Source organism: Acomys minous, assembly GCF_964271855.1.
Source record: "Acomys minous genome assembly, chromosome: 9".
NCBI lineage: Eukaryota > Metazoa > Chordata > Mammalia > Rodentia > Muridae > Acomys > Acomys minous.
In genome coordinates, this window is record NC_140490.1 from 117,262,736 (window position 1) to 117,288,430 (window position 25,695).

General features: G+C 39.2%; 1 long non-coding RNA gene across 2 annotated transcripts; it reads right to left on the bottom strand.

Moving 5' to 3' along the window:
- Nucleotides 1–333: 333 nt before the first annotated feature.
- LOC311605452 lies at nucleotides 334–23,901 on the bottom strand. Of its 2 annotated transcripts, XR_014781957.1 has the most exons (4): nucleotides 22,188–22,227; nucleotides 3,747–3,835; nucleotides 2,474–2,567; nucleotides 334–1,032 (listed from the first exon to the last, which is right to left on the bottom strand). It is a non-coding gene; the product is annotated as an uncharacterized lncRNA (long non-coding RNA). The 2 variants fall into 2 exon arrangements; XR_014781956.1 differs by lacking the exon at nucleotides 2,474–2,567 and having other exon boundaries at nucleotides 22,188–23,901.
- Between the last annotated feature and the right edge of the window lie 1,794 nt (nucleotides 23,902–25,695).

Genomic DNA, 25,695 nt, shown 5'->3' on the forward strand with positions numbered 1-25,695 from the left:
CCTTACCTTCCCTGCTCACCTAAGTTTGTGTTCTCATTTTTCTTCAGTCCATAAAATCCAGTTTGTTGCCACAACCCTTCCCTTTCTACTTTCAAGTGATTCAGTGTACTGTGGGCTCACCAGTATGTTTTCAATGGCCGGTGTGTGTGTGTGTGTGTGTGTGTGTGTGTGTGTGTGTGTGTTAGGATGGGCAGGTCTGCTTTCTCTTGTTGCTTGTTAGCACCACCACGTCTTTACCTTACCATAGACTTGAGGAACTCTAATAAGCTTCACAGTTGCCGGAAAGCAGAACATCAGGACACCTGGGACTGATTGACAGTAATTGGCGCCATTTTATGTCTTTGTTCTGTTGCATATGCCATTTTTAGACATGGCAAAAGGCAAACACTGGTAGAACTATGTTCAGAAAACAGAATAATAAAAATGGAGCAAACCCATTAAAAACAAAACCATTTCCTTTGGGAAAAAAAAGTCAAGGCTATTCATTAAAATGGTCTTATTCATGAGACCCATTTCTATAATGTTTAAAGTAAATGTCTAAGTTTTCCTCAGTTGATTGTGAAATATGAGGGCTGGTTTCTTTAACATTATTTTATCTTCATAAATGCAGTGAGCTTAATGCAACTGTCTGGACAAAACGTGCTCTGTGATTGCCTGTTTAAAAACGAGTAAAAGATGATTTGGGTTCTGACGGTGGAACTTCAGACACTACCACTGGCTAAAAGCCCTCTACATGCTATGTGTGGCTGAGGAAGGTAGCACAGTCCTTGGCAGGAAGGGGCCACTTGATCTGTCTTACGTATGCACATGGCCAGTGTCTCCCCTTCACACCTCTGGTCCAGAACTCTTCTGTGTCTTATGGCAAAGTCCAGAAACTGGCTCCACCTCCCTCTCAAGGACAAAACAGAACTAGAGGATGAGAACCTCAAGGTGATGTCATTGTTGATGACGAGAACATAGCATGGGAAAACAAGGTGGCTGACGCGGACCCCAGATTCTCCTAGCCATTAACAGCAGCTGAATCATTTTACCCTGCAGGCAAGGAAAGGGAAGAGCAAGGTTTAGCAAAGGGGTGAGGGGCTTCCAGAGACCTATCATCAATTCATCCCCCATTTCCCCCAGTTGTACCTCTGTGCCTTTTCCTTGCTATCTGTCTATAGCTCTCAAATTATCACCAAACGAGTACACTTGAGAAATCACTTTGAATGATAATCTACAGAATGTGAGGTGATCATTGCTTGCCACAGGGATACCATGTGGAGTGACAAGAACCAGCATTGAGGTGTATGCTGAAGAGACCTCTAAGCCGGTGCCAGCTGCTGTGCCCTGGCTTCCTCCCAAGAGCTCCCTGTGGGATGGTCTTCACAATTTCTAAGAACACCTAGGATTATTAGCACCGTAAGCATTTCTGTAAGGCCCTTTATGACCCTTTCCCATGCTGCCCAGGTGTCTTAACCAACTATGTATTCATGCGAAACTGGACAATTATACAGATGCAAGTCTTGTCCAAGGTTGCAATAGAATGCTAGCATTACTGACACCCAGATGTAAATGACACAAGCTATTTCTTAATGTTAATAAATCTAATAACTGTGAAATCGAAAGCCAGAGATTCAAGCTCTTCTTTCTTGGCTTGATAAAACCTGTGTAATGGTGCTAAATACTGTTGATAGTTTATAACTTTTTAATAAATTTTCTTTGAGATTTAACTATTTTGGCAACTTAAAAGGTTTGTTTCTAAGCAACAAGTTTTGATTTTAAAACAATAACGGCCAACTTTGAGTTACTAGCATTTAAAAAATATCTATATTTATTAGTACTAAAGTCTTAAAATATTTTAAAAAATTAAATAGAAAAGCACTGTTGGAAAAGAATGAAAGTATGTATAAATATTTTTAAACACTTAACTAAAACTTTCTAACAAGGGCATGTATCTTAGTTAATGGTTTTTTTTTTTTTGCTGTGAAGAGGTACTCTGTGCACAGAAACTCTTTTTTTAAAAATTTATTTATTTATTAATTCATTCATATTACATCTAGTTGTTATTCCATTCCTGTATCCTCCCATTCTTCCCTTTCTCCCACTTTCCCCTTACTCCCCTCCCCTATGACTGTTCCTGAGGGGGACCTCCTCCCCCTGTATATGCTCATAGGGTATCAAGTCTCTTCTTGGTAGCCTGCTATCCTTCCCCTGAGTGCTACTGGGCCTCCCCATCAAGGGAACGTGATCAAATATGGGACACCAGAGTTCATGTGAAAGTCAGTCCCTACTCTTCACTCATCTGTAGAGAATGACCTGTCCCTTGGCTAAATCTGGGTAGGGGTTCAATGTTTACTGCGTGTATTGTCCTTGTTTGGTGCCATAGTTTGTGCAGAACCCCTGGGCCCAGATCTGCCTGTCATAATGTTCTACTTGTAGGTTTCTAGGACTCTCTGGATCCTTCTATTTCTCCATTCTCCCACATTTATCTCACCTAGAGCCTCAAAAGGATGTCTTCACATCTATCCCACTTTCCTGGTAGGTCAAGACTTTCATCGGACATGTCCCTTGGGCTAGTGTCTGAAACTCTTATAAAAGAAAGCATTTAAGTGGGGCTTGCTCACAGTTTCAGAGATTTATTCCAATATCGTCATGGCTGGGAGCGTGGCAGCACTCAGACAAGCATGATACTAGATGAAAAGCAGCCAAGAGTTCCACGTCAGGATCCAGAGGCAGCGAGAAGAGAGAGCTGCTCAAGACAGGCGTCTTAAACCCCTGAGATCTCAAATCCCACACTAGTGACACACTTCCCTCAGAAAGGTCACAGCTCTTATCTCTCAAATAGTGCCACACTCTGTTGGCCAAGCATTCAAATATATGAGCCTATGGGGGCCATTCTTCTTCAAGCCCACACATTCCACTCCATGGCCCACACAGCCTTTTAGTCATATCATAATTCAAAATGAAAAAAAAAATCATTCAGACAAACTTTAAAAGTCCCCAAGTATTTTAGCCTCAAGATTGCTTCCAAGTCCAATGTCTTTTCTGAGATTCAGGGAAATCTCTTAATTGTAACTCTATTTAAAACCAAGTTAAAAATCAGATCACATACTTACAACGCACAATATCACAGAATATACAGTATCATTACCTTAAGGAGGAAAAGGAAATAGTGAGAAAATTCTGGAACAAAGCAAGAATAAAACCAACCCAGCAAACTCTTAATTCTCCAACTCCATGTTTGATGTCAAAAGAACTCTATGGAATGCCAGCTCCTTTCAGCTTTGTTGACTGCAACACATAGTGAAATTTTGGTTTCTTTAAAAACTTATCAGAATGGCTAAAACTCAAGTGACAGCACATGCTGGTGAGGATATGGAGAAAGGGGAGCATTTATCCATTGCTGGTGGGAGGGCAAACTTGTACAACCACTTTGGAAATCAATCTTGTACTTTCTCAGAAAATTGGGAATAGTGCTACTGCAAGATCCAGTTAAACCACCTCTGGGCGTATACCCAAAAGATGCTTCACCATTAGCTCAACTATGTTCATAGCAGCTTTGTTCAGAATAGCCAGAATCTGGGAACAACTATATGTCTCTCAACTGAAGAATGGATAAAGAAACTGGTACATTTACACAATGGAATAGTATTAAGCTATCAAAAACAAGGAAATCTTGAAATTTGCAGACAAATGGATGGAACTAGAAAAGATCATCCTAAGTTAGGTAACCCACGCCCTGAAAGGCATACAAGGTATATACTCACTTATCCTTGGATATTTGCCTCTGAGAGACTTCACCCAGCAGGGTAACAGGACAGAAACTGGGACTTACAGCTGGACTCTGGGCGATGAGCTAAAAGTTTTATGGAAGAGTTGAGGGATGGAAGGATTGATACCAGTTTTCTAAACACCACAGGCTCAGTCTAGTGCTAGTGAAAACTAATTTTCTCACTTTATATTTTAGAGTATGGTTTTAGATTCCATGCTGATAATATTATTTAAGGTTAAAATGCTATAAAAATTGCTTGAAAATAAACATATAATCATACCTCTGTGATCTCAAGTCTGAATTTTGTTTCAAGTAGTATTGAGCTGACTTAGAACAAGGGTTTTATATTTTATAACTTGTTTTTTGTTCTGGTATTGTTATTTTATTTATTCAAAAATATTCACTGATAAAGAAAGAAAAAAATTAAACCACATTCTCAGTATTTTAACATTAGTTGCAACAATTTTTAAGTATATGTGGAATGAAGTGTAAGGATAAACCAAGAAAGTTCTAAAATATGTTTGTTACTACAGCTGTTCTCACCTGTTGTTCACAACCCATAGAAGCTCTCATATCAAACATGCCGAATATCAGATATTTACATTTCTCTTCATAACTAGCAAAATTTCAGTTATGAAGTAACAACAAAATAATCTCATGGTTGGGTATCACCATAGGAAGGTTGAGAACCACCGATTTACTGGGAGTTTTGTTTACTTACTATTATTTAGAGTTAAGACACAAGTATTTTAGGTAAATGAGTGGTCATCTCTACAGTTTCATGACCAAGCTCTAATTTTACTTTGTTAGCACAAAATGATAATCTTTCCTTGGTAAAGATTAATCTTCTGAGCTTTGGAAATGTAACTTACCAGGAGAAAATGCAGTAACCAAAGAGAGGATCTACATAATGAAAAAAGCTATGGATCCCCATAATCCAGCAATGAAAGCCTGAGAAGAAGATCTGTTAAGAAGCTGGACACAGAACAGCTGAAGTAATGCCTGAATCTGTGTGCACGGAACCCTCTTTGTGCTGAGCGCATCATGCTGCACTCTCAGGCCTTGGAGGTATCCTTTTGGTGAGACTGATAAGTGCAAGGGTGGTTTTATAAAGGCTTCTGTAGAGACATCTCTGCCATTAGGTTTACCTTCCGTGAGAGCTATTTTTTCCTTCCCTCTCTTTCTCTCTCTTTTTCCCCTCTCTAGATATTCCTTTCCAGTCTTAGTGATGACTATGGCATCAACAAATCTGTCTGTTCCATACAGACTCACTATATACTTGTGACATAATGAAGAAGAGCTTCCAAGAATGCTCTGCGCGTCAGTGTTTTTTGCCAGTAGCCATTCAGTTGAGTAGGATGTGCCTGGATGTGTTGTTTTCTTTACAGTTCCAGTTAGGTTTGCTGGCTTAGTTGGTCTAATTTGAAAAGAAAAGTATTGTTTTTGTTTCTAGAGACAACATTTGGATCTTCTTAGTCTCTTTCTTCTAGCTGTCTTACTATTAAAACTTTAAAATAGTTGCTCTCTCTCTCTCTCTCTCTCTCTCTCTCTCTCTCTCTCTCTCTCTCTCTCTCTGTACATGTTTATGTCACTGATACACAGTACATATGGAAGTGAAAGAACATTTTGTACGAGTCTGGCATCAGCAATTTATTATCATGTGTGCTCTGGAGATGAAGTTCACGTGACCAGGCTTAGGGGCAAGCACCTCTACCCTCTGCATCATCTGACTGACCAATTTTTTTTAAAAGCATGCAACCTATTTTGTGACATTATCTGCTAGTTCTAACATGTCTTCTCTGAATTAATTGGATTTTCTTAGTCTTTATGACTTTCGTTTTATAGAATTTTTGGCATACCTAATGTTACTATTATCATATTGGCCTTGAGTGGAATTTTATTCCTACAGACCTTGAGTGTTGTTTGGGACCACTGTAAGTTGTTTTAAATTTTGTTAGCTAACTCCAGAGCAGTGGTTAATATGGAGTTAATTTTACTGTTCTGAACACCTTCTCTAAAGCCTCATAGACCATGTGCATTTCTCGTCTGTCTGAAGGTGATAGAGTGGGGTGGGGAGAAGCCACGTTCTTAACCCTGCCAGGGTTCAGTTTCTCTTCCTTCTAGTCCTCAGGGTTAGTTCTTCCCTGCCTGGGTGAGTCCCTGCTTATACGTGGCATGGTGGACTTACAGCTGGTTGAACCTCCACAGAGATAGGTGTGGATCTCCACACAGTCAGAGTATCTCTTACTTTACTCCTCGGTTTCCAGCGTCTTGCTCTCAGGGACTCTCAATTCCATCTCCTCACTTCTGAGCATTTCTGGTTCTGCCTGACTGTGCTTCCCTTCAGCACGGCCTGGAAGCCTCTTTCAAGGAAGTAGCCTTGGTGAGCAGCAATCACCTAATTGGTTCGAGCCTCTCAGTTTTCCTGTCATGTACTGCTTGTATGTCAGCATCTTAAAATTTTTTTGTTTGATGTGGTTTTCTAGCATTTTAGATGGATATTTGATCCCATTGTGAACCCCAAGATGAACTGTAAAAACTTATTTCTATTAGTGGTATGGCTCATTCATTGATTCTAGAACTTTGTGTTTGCTGTTAACAAGTATTTGTGGTGTGGTTCAGCCCTAGCACAAACCTTTAATCCAAGAGCTTTCTCCAAACAAGATTAAATAAAGTGAACCTTAGGTCAAGAGGCAGAGCAAGAACCAGATTGGCAGGAAATGAAGATGGGGAAACAACCATCGGGAGAGGACGAGGTGCAGATGACGTAGAAAGGAGGAACACTGAGTTGAAGGGTATCTAAGACATCATGGGGAAGGAGAAAGGGCTTTTTCCTTCTGGGACATAAGCTGAGTAGGAAGGGCTATTTTCCTTCTGGGATGTTGACTGAGGAAGAAGGTCAGCTGAGTGCTTTCTCTGCCTCTCAAAAATAGCAGGTTTTTGCCTCAGCATCTGGCTCCTGAGTCATTCTTGGTAAAATGGAACATTTCGGATTATTTTTCATTATAACAACAATCTGACTCTTGCCACCTGTTAGTCCAAACCACAACTTTCTGTTTTCTCCTTTTGTTTTCATGACTGGTGTACATGGCCAAAGAAAGACCCTTAATCATACTAATTCAGTATGAAATAACACTGATTGAGAGCATAGGGCATATTAGGAACTGTGATTAGCAATTTGCATTCATGTTCTTATTTTATTTTCATCAAAGGCATGTTTTTAGTGAATTTTTAATTTTTTAAATATACATTTATATTATTCACACATATATGAGAAACTATATTACAGCAAGAAGAACCACGAAACAATCAGGAATCATATAAATGTTATGTTCATAGTGTTTTGGCTATTTGTATTTGACATCCTTGAAAAAAAACATCATTCCAATCTTGGTATGTCTAAAATTCTGAATGTATATCAATATCTATCATATCTCATCATTATCAACTCAAAACATCTATCTAGACCTAAAACATCTTAACCTATAAACAACTAAGCTTAACTGTAAAACGAAGCCAGCTGGTCTTCAACCTCATCAGAGACTTGAGAAGGAATAAAATTAACTACCTGAGAATCCAGGGAGTGCAGGTTAGCAGCTTCCCAAACGAGAAGATGACAGAGACAGTTTGCTGCCTGAACAGTCACCAATATCTCTTTATACATTGGAGCATCATCATCAGCCTTTTGGCCCAGTATATCTGGCAGATATATTTGTGAGCCAGGAACTATTGAGGACTTCCTTACTCTGTCTTGCCAGAGTTTGGTCTTTGACTCTGCCTGCATCAAAGCTTGCCCATTTTTAGGCAGAATTCTGTCTGTGGTAGAAATGAGAATCTTTTGCCCAGTGGCTTGTTTGCCACATTTGAAGCCAAGTCCATAAGGAGGTCCTTTGATGTTCATCATCTTCTTTGAGGTAGGCTGTGTGTTGCCAGGAGTTAACCTGTCTCATTGTCAATGAATCTTTACAACAATAAAACCACCTTTAAATGCCATATTCCATATGTCTCTGAGGTTTTTGAAGTCTTTATCTAACTATTTTAACTTATCTTTCTATAGAATCATATCTATCTGTTACCTAGGATGTATATTCTTGTGATAAAAATAGACTAGTAATTGATATGGCCATGATTTGATCAACTAAAAATTAATTTGTATAACTTACTTATCATAAACAGCCTGCATACCACTTTCAAAGTATTGGAAGTAAACCTTGTATTATAATTGAGTTATATGGGTACAATACCATACATTAGAGTAGAAGTATATATAATGTATGTGAAGAGTAATCTTAAATATGAATTCTATACAAATGTATCTAATATTAAACTTATTTTGGATCTATATACAAAATTATACACCAATGAATTAAAAATAACCTTGTTAGTATCAATTAAGGCCTTACACTGAGGAGTAGATTCACTGAGCTACTTGTTTGTCCTGTTGTCCCTATATAGTTCTATATTCCCCCTTCTTTCTTTTCAACCCCTATCTCCAAACCTAAGAAATAAAGATAAAGGAAAGAGAGACACCCCTAAGTCCAACCTTATTTTCTCTCTAAATGAGACCAATAATGTCTTATAACCGACTCCCAATGAAAATAAACATCTATCACTAGAGAAAGCGACCAAAAACCCACCTAAACCCCTGTAAGGGAAGTGGGGTGCTATCCATGGGAATAGCTCTGAGACTGAGACATGAATGTCTATGCATATACAGTACTTCCTGTTGGCTACAGTATTCCTATGATTTATTATTAGATACATTCTTTGTACGGTATGAATGAAGATTTATAGATACCTTTTCTTCTGCTCATACAAAGAGCAGAGAACCAGCGTAATTGTCTGTGCATCATGCATACCTCATAAATTTATAATTTTAGGACTGAGTAATGCTTGTGAGGAAAAAAAATGTATTTTCAGGACAAAAGAACCAGATGCTGATGCTGGATCAGACCTGACAGGATTCATTCCTCTCAGCATGCTGGGCGCAGACATTCTGCATCCTTCATGTTCCAGCACCAAGTGCTTCAGTTGCTGTTCCTCATCAGAACAGGACAGCTCCCAGGACAGCTCCCAGTTGGTCCAGCATTTCAGACTGTCCCATACAGTCTGGATTTTTCTCAACATTTAGAAACTAGACCACAAATGTTATTCCTAGCTTGTTTAACAGTTTTCCACAATTTTATTTGGGCCCCTACAAAGGTCTCATTCATTCCAAATCAGCTGGAAGAAACATTAGTATTTTTTTTAAATGAAAAAGAAAAATGACCCTTGAAAAAATTTTAGAACTTAAAAAGGTCCCACAATTAGGAAATTAGATGCTGCTTCTGTTTTATAATTCAAATTAACAGCTAGAGTTCAAGATGAACATGTGTGTAAAGACGCAACGGTCTTGAGCTCAGTCCTGCAGATGAAGTCCAGAGAAATTATGCTGTCCTGTGCCCAGGCTGCTGACTGTACATGCTCCATTATTTAGTAGACACACTGATAATAATAGTAGATCTCAGTGCATAGCTACAGGGTAGCATTCTTTTGCTTAATGTAAGCTTGTCATGGAAAACATAGATATTTCAATTAGCAAAAGAATCAATAGTAGGTTATGACTCTTTAATAATGCAACTCGTGTCACTTAGCATGAGAAAGTCACCTTTGCTTACACTCTAGGTAGTCTAATGAGAATCCCAATCATAAATCCAATATCTGGTCTCCTAAGCTCTTACCAAACTCAGGGTTCCCAAGAATAGAAGGACAAAGCACTGCAATGGAGAAACTAAAGTTAAGCTTGCTTCCATCACAAAGATGCACATAAACATTACACTGACTCCATAAATTTAATATTTTGTTTCTGAACCTATTAATATATGATGAGAATACGATGTAATTAATATCATTTGTATTGATTTTCTGTTGAATCTGCTTTAATAGTAAGAATGTAGGGTAGTTATTCAGAAGGGCTTTTCAACAAATGTCAGTTTTCATTGATTAAAAATCAAGTCAGTGCTACAGTTATTTGAAGTGCTATTTACAACCTCGCTTTAAGCAGAAGTGAATAATTATCAGATTATTCAGCTGCAGTTATCTGCAAAGAATTGTCTGTTTTTTTCTTTTGCAAGAAGGCTTGATTTCAAATAATAATAGAGAAAAATTGGAGAGTATTAAGAAGTGCCTGATTTTGCTTTGAGAGTTTTAATTGTGAACTGGAATATGGATCCAGTATCCCTTCTCTGTTGTAAAACTGCCAGAATCTGACATATTTGGTGAAAGAGGTCAGAGCCAAGCATTGTTTCTTGTGTGTGTTTAAGGTGCCAAGTTGTTTATTACACACTGTATCTCAAATCCCTCTGAAATATGTTATTTTTACTGCAGATACTGGTGGTTGTGCTGAGACATTTTAGGGATTTCTTCTCTCTATGTGATGTCTTTTGTTTTTCTGTGTTGTGTTTTTACTCTTTGGCATAAACAGTGTCAAACTAGTTTGTCATCTGTTACTTAGTTGGGTTGTGCTGACTAAAATGTGAGTTCACAGCCTTTTGTTATCGTTTGTTTAGAACAACATAATGAATACAAGCGCTCAAACAAACTGAGACTGCTGCACATTCCTAGCTACAAGTAGGCATGCATGTGTAGATCAAATCCTAGCACTATACAGAATTTGAAATAACGATATGTACTTGAATTTTGTACAGGGTGATAAATAAGGATCCATTTGCATTTTTTTAACAAGTAGACATCCAGTTAGACCAGCACCATACACTGAAGATGCTGTCTTTTTTTTTTTACATTTTATGGTTTTGGCTTCTTTGTCAAAAATCAAATGACCATAGGTGTGGAGAGGTATTTCTGGGTCTTCAGTTAAATTCCATTGGTCAACTGGCCTATTTGTATGCCAGCATGATGCTGTTTTTATTAATGTTGCTCTATAGCACAACTTGATATCAGGGGTGGAGATTCCTCCAGAAGATATATTATTGTATAAGATTGTTTTAGCTATCCTGGGTTTTTTGTTTTTCCATGTGAAGTTGAGAACTTATCCTTTAATGTTAGTAAAGAATTGTGTAGGTATTTTGATAGGATTGCATTGAATCTGTAGACTGCTTCTGGTAGGATGGCCAGTTTTACTATATTGATACTCCCAATCCATGAACATGGGAGATCTCCTTCAATTTCCTTCTGCAGAGCTTTTTCATATAATTCTTTCACTTGCTCGGTTAGAGCTACACCAAGATACTTTATATTATTTGTGGCTATTGTGAAGGGTGTGGTTTCCCTAATTTCTTTCTCAGATTGATTTCCATTAGTGTACAGGAAGGCTACAGACTTTTTTGACCTTATTTTGTATCCAGCTACTTTGCTGAAGGTGTTTATCATCTATAGGAATTCCTTGGTAGAATTTTAGTGGGTCATTGATGTATACTATCATATCATCTCCAAAAAAAAAAAACTTTAACTTTTTCCTTTCCTATTTGTATCCCCTTGATCTCCTTTAGCTGTCTTATTGTACTATCTAGAATTTCAAGTACTATCTTGAAGAGAAATGGAGAGAATGGATAGTCTTGTCATGTCCCTGATTTCACTGGAATTGATTTAAGTTTCTCTCCATTTCGTTTGATATTGTCTATAGGGTCGCAGTATATTGTCATTTCTATATTTAGGTATGTGCCTTATATCCATGATCTCTTTAAGACTTTGTACATGAAAGGGTGTTGGATTTTGTCAAATGCCCTTTCAGAATCTAAAGATAGCATCATGTGTTTTTTCTTCAGTTTCTTTATATGGTTGATTACATAGGTGGATTTCTGTATATTGAATCACACCTGCATGCCTGCTATGAAGCCTACTTGGTCATGATAGATAAGATTTTTATGTGATCTTTGATTCTGTTTGCCAGAATTTTATTGAGTATCTTTGCATCTTTGTTTATAATGGAACTTGGTCTCAAATTCTCTTTCTTTGTTGGATCTTTGTGTATCTTAGGTATCAAAGTGACTGTGGCTTCTTAGAATGAGTTTGGTAGTGTTCATTCTGTTTCTATTTTGTGGAATAGTTTGAGGAGTATTGGTATTAGTTCCTCTTTGAAGGTCTGGTAGAATTCTGCACTGAATTCATTTGGATGGGAGACTTTTGATGACTGCTTCTATTTCCTTAGAGGATGTAGGTCTGTTTAATTTGTTTGCCTTATCTAGATTCAACTTTGGTAAGTGGAATTTATCAAGGAAATTGTCCATATCTCTTAGATTTTCAAATTTTGTGGCAGATAGGCTTTTGAAGTAAGACCTAATGATTCTTTGGTTTTCCCCAGTATCTGTTGTTATGTCTCCCTTTTCATTTCTGATTTTGTTAATTTGGGTACTCTCCCTTTGCCTGTTAGTTGGTTTGGCTAAGGGTTTGTCTATCTTCCTGATTTTTTCAAAGAACCTGTTCTTGGTTTCATTGATTATTTGAATTATTTTCTTTGTTTCTAATTTGTTGATTTCAAACCTGGGTTTGATTATTTCCAGCCATCTACTCCTCTTCAGTGTATCTGCTTCATTTTTTCCTAGAGTTTTCAGGAATTCCATTAATTTGCTTGTATGTGATGTCTCCAATTTCTTTATGAAAACACCTAGTGCTATGAACTCTCCTTTTAGCACTGCTGTCATTGTGTCCCAAAGCTTTGGATATGTTGTACCTTCATTTTCATTGAATTCTAGGAAGTCTTTCTTTTCTTTCTTTATTTCATCCCTGACCCTGTTGTCATTGAGTAGAACATTGTTCAGTTTCTATGTGTTTATAGACTTTTTGTTAATTCTATTGTGTTGATGCTCAGCTTTAGACCATGGTGTTCTGATAAGATGCAGGGGATTATATCAATTTTTGTACCTATTGAGGCTTGTTTTGTGACCAATTATATAGTCAATTTTGGAGAAGGTTTCATGTGGAGCTGAGAAGAAGTTATATTCTTTTCTATTTGGACAAAAAGTTCTGTGGATAGCTGTTAGGTCCATTTGATTGATGACCTCTGTTAGCTTGATTATTTCTCTATTTAATTTCTGCCTTGAAGGTCTGCCATTGGTGACAGTAGAGTGTTAAGGTCTCTCACTATTATATTGTTGGGGGTCAATAAGTGATTTAAACTTTAAAATTATTTCTTTTACGAATGCACATGCTCAAGTTATGGGTGCATAGATATTCAGGATAGTACTGTCCTCTTGGTAGATTTTGCCTTTGATGAGAACAAGTGTCCTTCTCTATCTTTCTTGATCAATTTTACTTGAAAGTCTACTTTATCAGATATTAGAATGGATACTCGCATTTGTTTCCTGGGTCCATTTGCTTGGAAAATCTTTTTCCAGCCCTTTACTCTCAGGTAATGTCTATCTTTGTTGTGAGATGTGTTTCTTGAATGCAGCATAATGACAGATCTTGTTTTGCATCCATTTTGTTAGCCTATGTACTTTTACTGGGTAGTTGAGGCCATTGATGGTGAGAGATATTAGTAACCAATGGTTATTGGATCCTTTTATTGTGGAGTTGGTGGTGATTGTGTGTGGCAGTGTCTATTTTGGTTTTGCTGATGTGAGATTATCTGTATGCTGCATTTTTGTGGGTGTGGTTGACCTCACTGCAATGAAGTTTTCCTCCTAATATCTTCTGTATGGCTGGGTTGATGCATAGATATTGTTTAAATTTGGTTTTGTCACGGAATATATTCTTTTCTCCATCTATGGTGATTGAAATTCTTGCTGGATATAGTAGTCTGGGTTGGCATCTCTGGTCTCTTAGTGTCTTCATGAATCAGTCCTAGGCCTTTCTGGCTTTCATGGTCTCTGCTGAGAAGTTAGATGTAATTCTGATGTATATGTTACTTGGCCTCTTTCTCTTGCTGTTTTTAATATCCTTTCTTTGTTCTGCAGATTTAATGTTTTGATTATTATGTGGTGGGAGGAATTTCTTTTCTGGTCTATACTATTTGGTGTTCTGTAAGCCTCTTGTATGTTCAAGGGTATCTCCATCTTTAGGTTGGGGACATTTTCTTCTATGATTTTATTAAAAACATTTTCTGGTCTTTAGGACTTCACATATTTCTTTTCATTTACTCTTATAATCCTGAGATTGTGTCTTCTTATGAGGTCCTTAATTTCTTGGATGCCTTGTGCCACAAACTTTTTTGTTTTAATTTTTTCTTTGAGAGATGTATCAATTTCTTCCATTGTATCTTTAGCCCCTGAGAGTTTCTCCTCCATATGTTGCATTTTGTTGGTTATGATTGTTCCATTTCAAGGGTTTTCTCAATTTGAGATTTTTAAAAATGTTGTCTAATTCTGTTTTCAAGTCTTGAACTGTTTTATTCATTTCCTTCACCTGTTTAATTGTAGTTTTTTGTTTCTCCTGGATAGCCTCTATTTGTTTGTTAGTTTTTTCCTCGAATTCTTGGAAGGATCTGTTCATTTCCTCTTTAGAATTCTCAAATAACTGTATAAGTATAGTTTCAAGGTCATTTTCCTGGGATTCCACTGTGTTAAGTTATCTGTTGATGTCTGGGCTTTCTGGTGGAGCCATAATGTCCTGGTTTTTGTTATTTGTCCTTTTACTCTTCCTGTCAGGCATCCGGTAAGGGCTTGGGCTTCCTAAGCTGGCAGTCACCAGGGTGAGTACCTTTGGAAGGCAGCTGCTTCCTATACTGGCTTGGCAGACACTGTCTTCCTGTATCGATATTCGTTCAAGCTCTGCCACCTAGGATCCTTGATTTTGTAAGGTTCCTCTGGCTGCTTGTTCTCCTCTGAGGAGTCAGCCACACAGTAGAATAGTGTAGCTTGAATGCCACATGCTGTGTGGCTTATACTGTGTTAATCCTTTGTTCCCACAGGGCAACCAAACCACTCCAGTACTCAAAAGAGTGCAGTGTGCTCAGAGTTTGTGGTTCCCAATCACGTGGTAAGACCAGCCAAGGTGGGAAGTGGGTCTGGCCTTGGGGGCTTCTTTTTATCTTCCCCAATTGTTTAGACTGAGGGGCCCTCAAGTCTGTGTTTGGAAAGTGGCCTGTTTGTTAGCTTACCTGCTTTGCTGGGCTGAGCCTCCGGGGCCTGTGCCGGTTGCCACTGCTCGCCATTGACCACAATCCATAGCTCACTGCTGTTTGCAGCTGCCTGAAGCCACAGCAGCAGCCTCCCGCAGACACTCTGTTCCCCCAGGGTGTCTGTGTTCTGTCCTGTATTTAGGGACCACAGTGTTTTGGAAGTTTGTTCCTTCTGAACTGCGGCATTGTCCCACTGCAGTGATGGGGAGCTTGGTGCTGATTTATTAAAATGAGTCCGTTTCCCAGATTCAATAACTCTGACTTTTAGACAAGGTCCTCACTTTTCACCACCATCTTCGAAAATGAGTCAGTTTCTTAAAAGAAGTAATTTGAGTAAATATTTCTCCAGATTTTACAGATTCCATAAAAGTTTATTTGGCATTAAATATAAGGAGTTGAGAAACAAAAACACACTTTCTGTAACATAATGTCAAACAATTTTGAAGAGCCATATCAGTAGAAGAGTGAAATGTATTTCCATTTTTGTGTATGATATTTTAAAATCAGTGTCACAAAATGATCAAAGAGTATTTATCAAAAAATCTGCTGTATTTTATATTATATTATGTTATGATATGTACCGTATCAATACGGTACCATATTTTGATTTTGTGATGTGTGTTATTTGTCAGACTTTTAAAGTTTACTTTCATAATTCATTTTTATTCTCATTAAATAATTATACTTAATGATTATTTAATGAATAACAATTATTATTTAATGAATAGTGAATATTAAATTTCATTTTGTGAGTTAGCATTCTGTAGGAAGACTGCTTGCCCTCCTTTACACGGGTTTTAACCGTCACAAAATCTTTTGCCTCTGCATCTAGAAATCTTGTTGGTAAAAACCATCCATCTCTCAAAACCAAGTTCAAATGTCACTTTATTTATAATATGGTTTTGAATCCCTAATCAGATTAGGGATTCTTAGCAGAAGTAAGTCTTAGCAGAAAATATGTGACATGCATGGAACTGCAACTTAGAAACTTAGGCACCCACACAAACAAAAGAACATATTCAGATAAACAGCAATTGAGAGCAGCTGCTAGTGTTGGATACCTAAGAGGAGCATTTTATTGATTTGTAAATAACAGTGAGACAAATGAGTCATGATTAGCAGTAACATTTGTACCTAGCTAAGACAGCCCCAGTAGAAGAGCAGCTGAATCTACACCTCTATAGTACATCTACAATATACATATATTTATAAACATATATAAACATATATGTATACATACAAACAATATACATATACATATATTTATAAATAAATATAAATGTTATATAGTATATAAGCAATATATAAATATAAATGTATGCAAATATATTTGTACATGGGTGTTGACTGAAGCACAATTCATATTTGCTAAGTTATGAAAACAGCCTAGGTGTCTGCCAATGCAGGAATGGATAGCAGAATGTACACTATATACAGAATAAAATTTTATTTAGCCACAGAAGGAGTGAAACTATATCATTTCTAGTAAAATGAATATAATTGGAGATCATTCTATTAAAGCAAATTATTTCAGGCTCTGAAATGGAGTGTTACATCTTTTCTCTCATTTTGAATCCTACACAGATAAACTAATTGATATATTTATGGCATCAAACTAGAAGTAAAACTACCTGAAAACAAAGCGGTCTAATAGGGGAGAGGTGGAAGGAGAAGAAGAATGTGGGTAAATATAGTCAGTGTACTGCTTGCATCTATGTAAGTATCATTTTAGAATTGCTTTACTTCTTAAGTCATGTTATATACTTACATGCTGAAACTAAGTTATACTGTTGGTGTATTTTGGGTGTAGTCAACCTCCTTGGGTTAAACTTTCCCTTCTAGTATCTTTTGTAGGGCTGCATGTATAGATAGAAATTGTTTAAATTGATCTTTTTACAATATCTTGTTTTCGCTAGCTATAGTAATTAAAAGTTTTGCTCAGTATAGTAGTTTGGGCTGACATCAGTGGTCTCTTGGAGTCTGAAAGGCATCTGCCCACACCCTTCTGGCTTTTAGAGTCTCTGTTGAGAAGTCAGGTACAATTCTGATGACTGCTGCTTTTAATATCCTTTCTTTGTTCAGTACAGTTTGAGTTAAATGTACACTCAGCACATGTAGTACATTTTGATTATCATGTGGCAGGAGGATTTTCTTTTCTGGTCAAATCTATTTGGTGTTATGGGAGCTTCTTGTAGTTTATGTTCATCAGTTTCTTTAGGTTGGGGAATTTTTCTTCTATGCTTTTGTTGGAAATATTTTTCTGGGCCTTGGAGCTGGGAGTCTCTTCTTCTATTCCTATTACTCTTAGGCTTGGTGTTTTTGTAGTGTCCCAGATTTCTTGCATATTTTTTGTGTCAGGAGCTTTTTAGATTTAACATTTTCATCAACCGATGTACTAGTTTCTTCAATTGTGTCTTCTATGTCTACTATTCTTTCATTTCTTTATTCTGTTGGTGGTGATTCCCTCACTTTATGTTTTCTTTTTTGCTACTAGTTTCATTTTCAGGTTTTGAAGATTTTGTTTATTTTCTTTACCTGTTTGACTGTATTTCCCTGTATTTATTTAAGGAATTTATTTACTAAAGTCTTTATTACCTTTATAAGATGATTTTGAGGTCATCCTTTTGTGCTTCGGCTGTGTTAGGACAGCCAGGGCTTTATTGTAGTAGGACATCTGGGATCTGGTGGTACAACAACTGCCCTAGCGATTGTTGATTGTGTTCTTATGCTGTCCTGTAGCCATCTGATTGTCACTGGGGTTGGTTGGATGTTTCTGGTGCCACCAGGCCTTCGTGGGAAGGGCAGGAAGAACAGTAGGACATTCAGTGGAGCTCAGGAGACAGTTTGAAGCTCACTGCTGCTGGCTGTGCCGCAGGTGGACCTGGCAGCAAAGTTTTATGGAGAAGAGAGGAGAAGGAGAAAAGGACACCAAGGTGACAGGGGCTCCAGAAGAAGGCCATCAGAACCTAGTAACCAGTGCCCAGAGGGGATCGCTGAGACTGAGCCAGCAACCAAAGACCATGCGTGGACTGAACCTAGCCCCCTATATAGATATAGACAACGGCTTCATGGGGGACCACTAGTAAAGGGAGCAGGGGCTGTCTCTGATATCGACTCTGATGCCAGCCTTTTTATCACTTTCCCCTGATGGGACTGCCTTTCCAGGCCAAGGATGAGTACACTCAGGCTTGACATGACTTGATAAACTGGGGTTCGTAGGAAGGGCAGCTCCCCTTTTCTGAGGAATAGGGGAGGGGAGAGAGGAAGTGTGGGTCTGAAAGAGAGCAGGGATGGGGCTATGATCAAGATGTACAAAGAAATTATAAAAATTGTCTTGCCTACTAGAAGTGTAGAGATGAAGATGGAACAAAGATCAAAGGAATGGCAAACCAATGACTGGCCCAACTTAAGATGCACCCCACGGAAGAAAGCCAAACCCTGACACTATTGATGATACTCTGCTATGCTTGCAGACAGGAGCCTAGCATGACTGTCTTTTCAGAGGTTTCATCCAGCAGCTGATGGAAATAGAGACCCACAACCCAGCAATGAGTCAAGCTAGAGGAGTTATGTAGAAAAAAGGTGTGTGTGTGTGTGTGTGTGTGTGTGTGTGTGTGTGTGTGTGTGAAATCTAGAGAGAAAGAGTGGTCAGGGATACCACAGGAAGACATACAGAGGGAGCTGGCCAAGTCCCATGAGTGCTCACAGAGACTGGACCACCAGGCAAAGACTGGGCATGGGCTATACCTAAGCCCCTATACAGGCGCAGCAGATGTGAAACTTGGCCATAATGTGGGTCTCCTAGCAATGGGAGCAGGGGCTGTCTCTGACTGTTGCATCATGGCTTTGGATCCCTTTCCCCTCGCTGTGCTGCCTTGTCTGGCCTCAGCGTTAGAGGATATGCTTAGTACTGCTGTGACCTGAGGTGCCAGTGAGGGTTGGTACCCCCTGCGGCCCTCAGTTTCTCTAGAAGAAGGAGAGAGGAGTATGGGGAAAGGGTCATAAAGGTGGGAATTGGAGCAGAGAAGGGCTGGGATCAGGCTTTAATATGATTAATTAAATAAATGGGATAAAAAGTATGTGTGTGTGTGTGTGGGGGGGGACAGGACACAGAATGGGTAAAGAAAATTCCAAGTCACATGAGAGACCAAAGTGAACTTTTTTTCTTAGACTTAAGGCTTTAATGAGCTTTGCCTAGGTCTGGAAACACACACACTTCACAGTCTGAAATCATTAACATATCACAAGCATGTCCCTTTTTTATTCTGTTAAACTGTGATAACATTTCGAGACAAGTGGGGACCTGACCTACTGTTTTCACTTCTTGCCTCATTTACATACTTGAGGATTCAGGAAAGGAATTTAAAAAGCATGTGGCCTTTTAAGTTTCTTTTTCAAATTTGCAAAGCTTTCTGGTAACTTAGGTATTTCTATGGGTAAATTGCACTGCAATATTTATATGCTACATGTGGAAGTATTATGCCTCATATTTTCTTACAAATCCTAATTTATGTTATGTTTTTTCCCTTTGTAAAATCTTATTACATTTTAGAGGGCAGAAATTGACCAGAATGAGTGATGCATCTATAGAATATTGGTGGTGAAGAAGGAGGAGGAGGAGGAGGAAGAGGAGGAGGAAGAAGAAGAGGGGGAGGAGGAGAAACAGGAGAAGGAGAAGAAGGAGAAGAAGGAGAAGAAGGAGGAGAAGAAAAGGCTATGTATGGTATCTGAGCTGTGTGATAATGTATACAGGATCTAGCACATCCTCTTTGTTAGTGTTGTAATTTCAGGGCATTTGAAAATGTTCTCTTCCTGGAGAACGTGAAGGGTGAGAGTCACCTTGCTCTGTGAGAAGGAAAATGTGGAGATTGGAAAGGTGGTGTAGGACACAGTGACGGCAGTCATGTAAGTAATCCAAGCATCCTGAGTAAGTTTGGGCAGCTGCGGAAGTGCTTGGAATGCACTGGACATTTGAACTGCATCCCTGGAGTCATGAGTGGACCCAAGTAAGGCAAGTGTAGGTGTTATGAAAAAGGTTCTTCAAGCAGATCTCTGGAGATTGTCAGGGATTCTGTGGGATCATCACTAAATTACTAGCTACTGACAAGAGGCCTATGGACCAGACTAAGTAAGTCTCCAAGGGGCAATGTTTTTGTGTTTTTATCCAGTGCATCCATGTCGTGCGTTTTCGTCCCCATTTTTCCTCTCTTTTTTTCTACCTTTCACAGTTTTAAAAATGTAGAATAGTTTCTTGTTAAAAGCAAATTGTTCTAAGGAAAATCCAAAGCAGGCAGACTATCAAGCTTGAATTATTTTTAAAAATGAAAAAATATACTACAGGCAATAAGGAGGATAGAAACAATAATTTCACGTATGTACAAGATGTAGGAATTTATTTTCCCCATATATCTTCTAAGCATTAAGCAATGAATAGCAGAAATTATTTTGGTGGAGGTCATATTCTGGTATTTTATTAATCATTCTATTCGGAAAGACATGGCAACAATAGATAATATCATATAAAACTTATTGATTTAAGAATGACATATTTTTTAAGCATCCCATTTCATAACTTGTGGTTTCCAAGGGTAATATATTTCATTTAGTACTTGTATTTCTGCCTTCTCACTTTCTTTCCTTTATGTATTTGAGGATGCATTGTTAAACTAGGCATATTAGAACTTAGGGATTATTTTGGTCTCAGCAGCTGTCTTTCAAATTATCAACAATTCAAATACTGTTCAAGACAGAATCACCAAAAGATACAGGGAAGCAAACTATGTCGTTTCATACTAATATTGATTAATACAATTCTTTCTCATGATAGGTTTAACTTTCTACCAATTCTTCCTGATATTTTCTCATTGTCCTTTCTCAGTTGCCATCTGCCTTCTGTGCCCTTTTTGTGCTTTCAGTTCTCTCCTATAACTGAAACTCCAGGGGGCAGCTGTAACTTCCTCCTTGTATAGAATCCTAACTTGTGACCCTCAGACCCGACAGTACTTGGGACATTTTCAGATGAGGTAGTGGGGAAACCAAAATGAAGAGGGTATGAATGAGCCAGATGGAAACCCAGTGTTTTCTAACAAAATTCACAGATATAACATATATTTTTAAAAGGGTATTTAGAGGAAGATAGCCCATATAGCTGGAAAAAGCTGCTCCCAGTAGCCATGGGTTATTAAAAAAAAACCCATCAGTTCTACGGGAGAGATGCACGCTATTGGGTTGTTGGTCAGGGAGGAGCTGGAGCCTTCCCTGCCAGTCACCACAGGCTGCTGCCATTCCTTTGTTGTCCAGCAGAACTGGAAGATAAGACCCTATTCAGAAAACTAACATATACTTTCAAAGCATGATATAGAGAGGGAGGAAGGAATATATGACCCAGCAAATAAAAGAGCTGTGAAGCATCTTCTGGGCAGGGCACGGCTGTTTCAAGCACAGATTCACGGCAGCTATAAACACCTGTTTTCTGTGTGCATAACAATGGCCGAATCAACAGTTAGGCACAAATGGAGGAAGAACTGAAGAGACCGTGTACCTCAATGCTGGGCTATTCAGGAAATAGAGAAATCATATTCTTCTGTCATACACCCATTAGTGACATCATCATGCTTCAATATATATTTTCCATCCAGTTGTCACATGGATGACCGTTGAAAAACTATCTGATTCATCACACAATAACAAAAGTCTTAAATCTGGCAAAAGGATTGGCAGGGCTGGGGGCTGTTGAAAGGGATGAAAAGGAATTAAGACAGGATTGGGCAAGGAGAGTAGCCAGAATACATTATATGTGGGTACAATTTTAAACTAACAAAATTAATCAATTAAAATTTTAAAAAATTCTTACTTACCTAAGGAAGATGACTAGAACTTAAGTCTGTGTTTTTAAATACTACTCTATCTTATATTTTGTTTTTTTCTTTATCACATTAATTTATTTTTAGTATGCTGTAAGCATTCAGGAGCTCCCCGTGCTTATTGCTTACTCATTTCCAAAGTATCTGACAGGCACTAAATTTCTTTGTAGGCATTTAGTAAATGTTTGTTAACTGAGTGAATGAACAGGTTAAAGTTTCAAACATAATTTTGACTTCTATATGTGTCTTAGACTGTTTCCTTCGTACATTGCTGAAAATGACTCCTACATAAGCTCTCTTTTGATATTTATTCTTTTTATATCTATATTTTTGTATTGGGGGAGGAAGTAGAAAAGAAAGCAGCCCCTATACTGAGCCTTATTCAGTAACAGCTTCTTGTTCCATAAGGTTAAGGAAGACTTTGAGGACATAAAAGGTGCTTCAAAAAATCCAGAAGTAGTTGCTTGTGTGCTGTGATGGGTAGGAGAGGCCCAGGAATGGAGGCCATGCAACTCACCTGACAAAGCTCCGAGCTTGAGGTCTCCTCCAGATCACCCTGCATGGACACTAGTTATCCGATCCCTGCTGACCCGAGCTCGTCACTTATTGTGACATCACCTGTGACTTTCATATGGTTTCTTTCTCTCTGCTCTCCTCTCTCCTTGTCTTGATGGACTGCCCTCCCATGTTCTTCCTTCTCCAAAATCCCTGAGCACAGAAATCTAGATGTTCTGCCAAAATCAGGCAACAGTGCCTGGCCAGCAATACGTGCTTAAGGATAAGACTGTTTCTAATGATCAAGCAGCTATAATTTGGGGGAAAATATAAGAATTATCCCTTGCTAAATTTTTCAATGATTTATGATTTACAAATGGCATATGAAAAGAATGAGGCATTGAGGAAAGAAATTCCTAGGGATGAACTTTTGATTGAATAAAAAAAAAAAAAAGTAATGCCCGTGACTTGGAACTTTAAAGAGAAGGCTTGGGTGGATTCTGAAGAAGGCGTAAACCAAGAGCGGAGTGGTGAGCAGAGAATCTTGGGGTAACGACTTGACTTTTATGGAAAGATTAGCTGCTACAGATAGCAAAGCATAGGATTGTAACACTAAAGAAGAAAAGATTAGGACTCTTAAAGAATATATTAGAGCCGAAGCACTTAGGGCTGCAGCTTCATTTTGCTGCACTCAAGGATTCTGTGAAAGATGCCCAGCTAGGCATCAAGCTGAGCTTGAAAGGTTAACCGCAATTTGATGTGATGTCTACTATATCTACACAAAAATAGCCCAAGAGTACTAATGTTTAGTTGAAAGGAAACCGCAAAGGCTGTGCCCTTCAGCCAAAACCAAAGCTGCCTGAAGACTTCAAACATTGAAGTTAATAAGAAATAAAATGATGTGCTTGCTTTTGGAGTTAGCGGGGCATAGACATGGAGCTTGCTTCTCTTTGCTGAAATTTAGATGAGGCTGAAATTCTGCAGAATTGTATGCAACTGTCATGTGAAATAACCGACGTTACTTCCCTAAAAAACTAAAGAACTGAAGTTTGTGTTCTGTGCTATGCTTGCTTGTCTGCCTGTTTACTTGTATGTCTGCCTGCCAGCAGCTACTGAGAACACTGCCTGTCTGTCAGCTTGGACCAAACTGCCTGACTCGAGTGTTGATTTTGAGCTTCTCCCATTCACCAAGGACTCTCACAACATCTGGAAGGCTAGGGCTGGTCCCCCACACTCCATCCTGTCCCGGAATCTGCCCTGGATCCCTGTAGCAGAGAAAACGCTGCTCTTATTCCTGCTTCTTTGGATTGTTGTTGACTGCTATGTAGTGATTAAGAACCACAAGGAGTAAAGCCTACATGCCCAGGATGTTGGCAAAGATGGTGAGCTGCACATCCATGATCATCCTGACCAGCTGCACTCAGCTCCTGGTGTTTACTGTTTTTACCACCACTTTGGAAATTAATCTGGCCCTTTCTCAGAATATTGGAAATAGTACTACCTCAAGACCCAGCTACACCCATTCTGGCACATACCCAAAAGATGTGGCACCATACCACAGGGGCATTTGCTCAACTATGTTCATAGCAGCTTTATTCATAGTACCCAGAAACTGGAAACAACCTCGATGTCTCTCAAGCAAAGAATGGATAAAGAAACTGTGGTTCATTTACACTATTAAAGACAAGGGCGTTGTGAAATTTGTAGGCAAATGGATGGAACTAGAATGGATCCTCCTAAGCAACGTAATCTAGACCCAGAAAGACACAGATGGTATGTACTCGTGTAGAAGCAGATATTGACCATTTATTACAGGATAAAAAATCATGCCCCCCCCCCCGAGAAAAAGCTAAGTAACAAGGAGGGCCCGAGGGAGGCCTCACTCAGGTGGGGAAATAGAATAGACGGTGGAAGAGGAAGTACAGAAGGAGCTGGATAGGAAAGGGGGTGGGAAGGGAACAAAGTGGGTTACACGTCTGGGGAGGGTGGGGAGGGGAGGTCTGAGGGCCTAGCAAGAAAAAGGAAACAGAAGGGAGGGCCATCACTGAGACAAGCAACAGGGGAGGCTACAGGGAGGATATGGAGGTGTCTCTAGCTGAGCCTCCTAGCAGCAGGGGACAGGAGACTGAGGAGGCCACCTTCTAGCCAGGCAGGGCCTATAGCGGTGCCAGGTGTGTGGTGTGTGTGTGTGTGTGTGTGTGTGTGTGTGTGTGTGTGTGTGTGTGTAGGGACACTAATGCACCTAAAAATCCTTTGAACTAAAATTTGCTGTGCCTATAAGATGTGCAGAGATAAAGGTAGTAGAGACTGAGGGAATGGCCAACCAATGCCTGGCCCAAACTGGGACTCACCCCGTGGGAGAAAGCCAACCCCTGACACCATTAAGGACTGCTGTGTTTGCAGTCAGGAACCTAGCATCACAGTCCTCTGAGAGACCCCACCCTGCAGCTGAGGCTCACAGCCAAGCTTTAGGTGGAGCTCAATGGTCCTGTGGAAAAGTGAGAGAGAAGGATAGAGGGACCAAGAGGGACCAAGAACACTGCAAGAAGACCAACAGAATCAACTAAGCTAGGCCCCTCGGGGCTCACAGAGATGGAGGCATCAACCAAAGAGCATGCACAGACTGGACCTAGACCTCCTACACATATGTAACCAACAGGCAGTTTCATCTTCATGTGGGTTCCTAGTAAGTTAAGCAGATGCTGTCTGTGAGATGGACTTTCTTGCCTGTTCTGGATCAGTTCGCCATAACTGGGCTGTCCTTAGGTTTTCCTCAGGTAGAAGGCAGCCTCCTTAGTCTTCATTTCCCCTATCGCAGCTAGGAGACGTCCCCATATGCTGCCTGTAGCCTGTACCCTGTTGCAGGTCTCCAGTTTGTATCAGTGGTTCTTCTACCCTCAGTTTCCCCTTTCTCTCCAGGCCCTCAAACTTTGCCTGTCCGTAGTGGAGGAGGAGGAGCTCAGTCCTAACGAGACTTGACTTGCTGGGGTAGGTTGCCGGGGGCTTCCCTTTTCTAAGACAAGAGGGCTTGAGGGAGAGGCTGGGCGAGGAGGAGGGAGAAGGCCTCTATAGGGATGTAATGTGACATATAAATTAAAAACACATTTTAAAAAGAAGGAAAGAATAAAATATAATAGTTTAAAGTCAACAACAGGAAAAAATTAATTTGCTATGTGTCTAGTTTCATCTATGGTCGCTATTTTTTTTTAAGTTGCCTTGTTAGAGTCAAGATGAAATTAGCCAGGTGTGGTGGTGCACACCTTTAATCCCAGCGCTTGGGAGGCAGAGGCAGGTGGATCAATATGAGTTAGAGGCCAGACTGGTCTACAAAGTGAGTCTAGGACAGCAAAGGCTACACAGAGAAAACTCTGTCTCGAAAAAAACAAAACAAAGCAAAACAAAAAATCAAAAGATAGAAGAAGAAAGATGAAATTAAATTGTTATACTTTTTGCTATTAGAAATAGTTCTGTGTGCATATATTACACAGATATTTCTCAGTATATATTTGTAAGATATGGGACCATTGGGT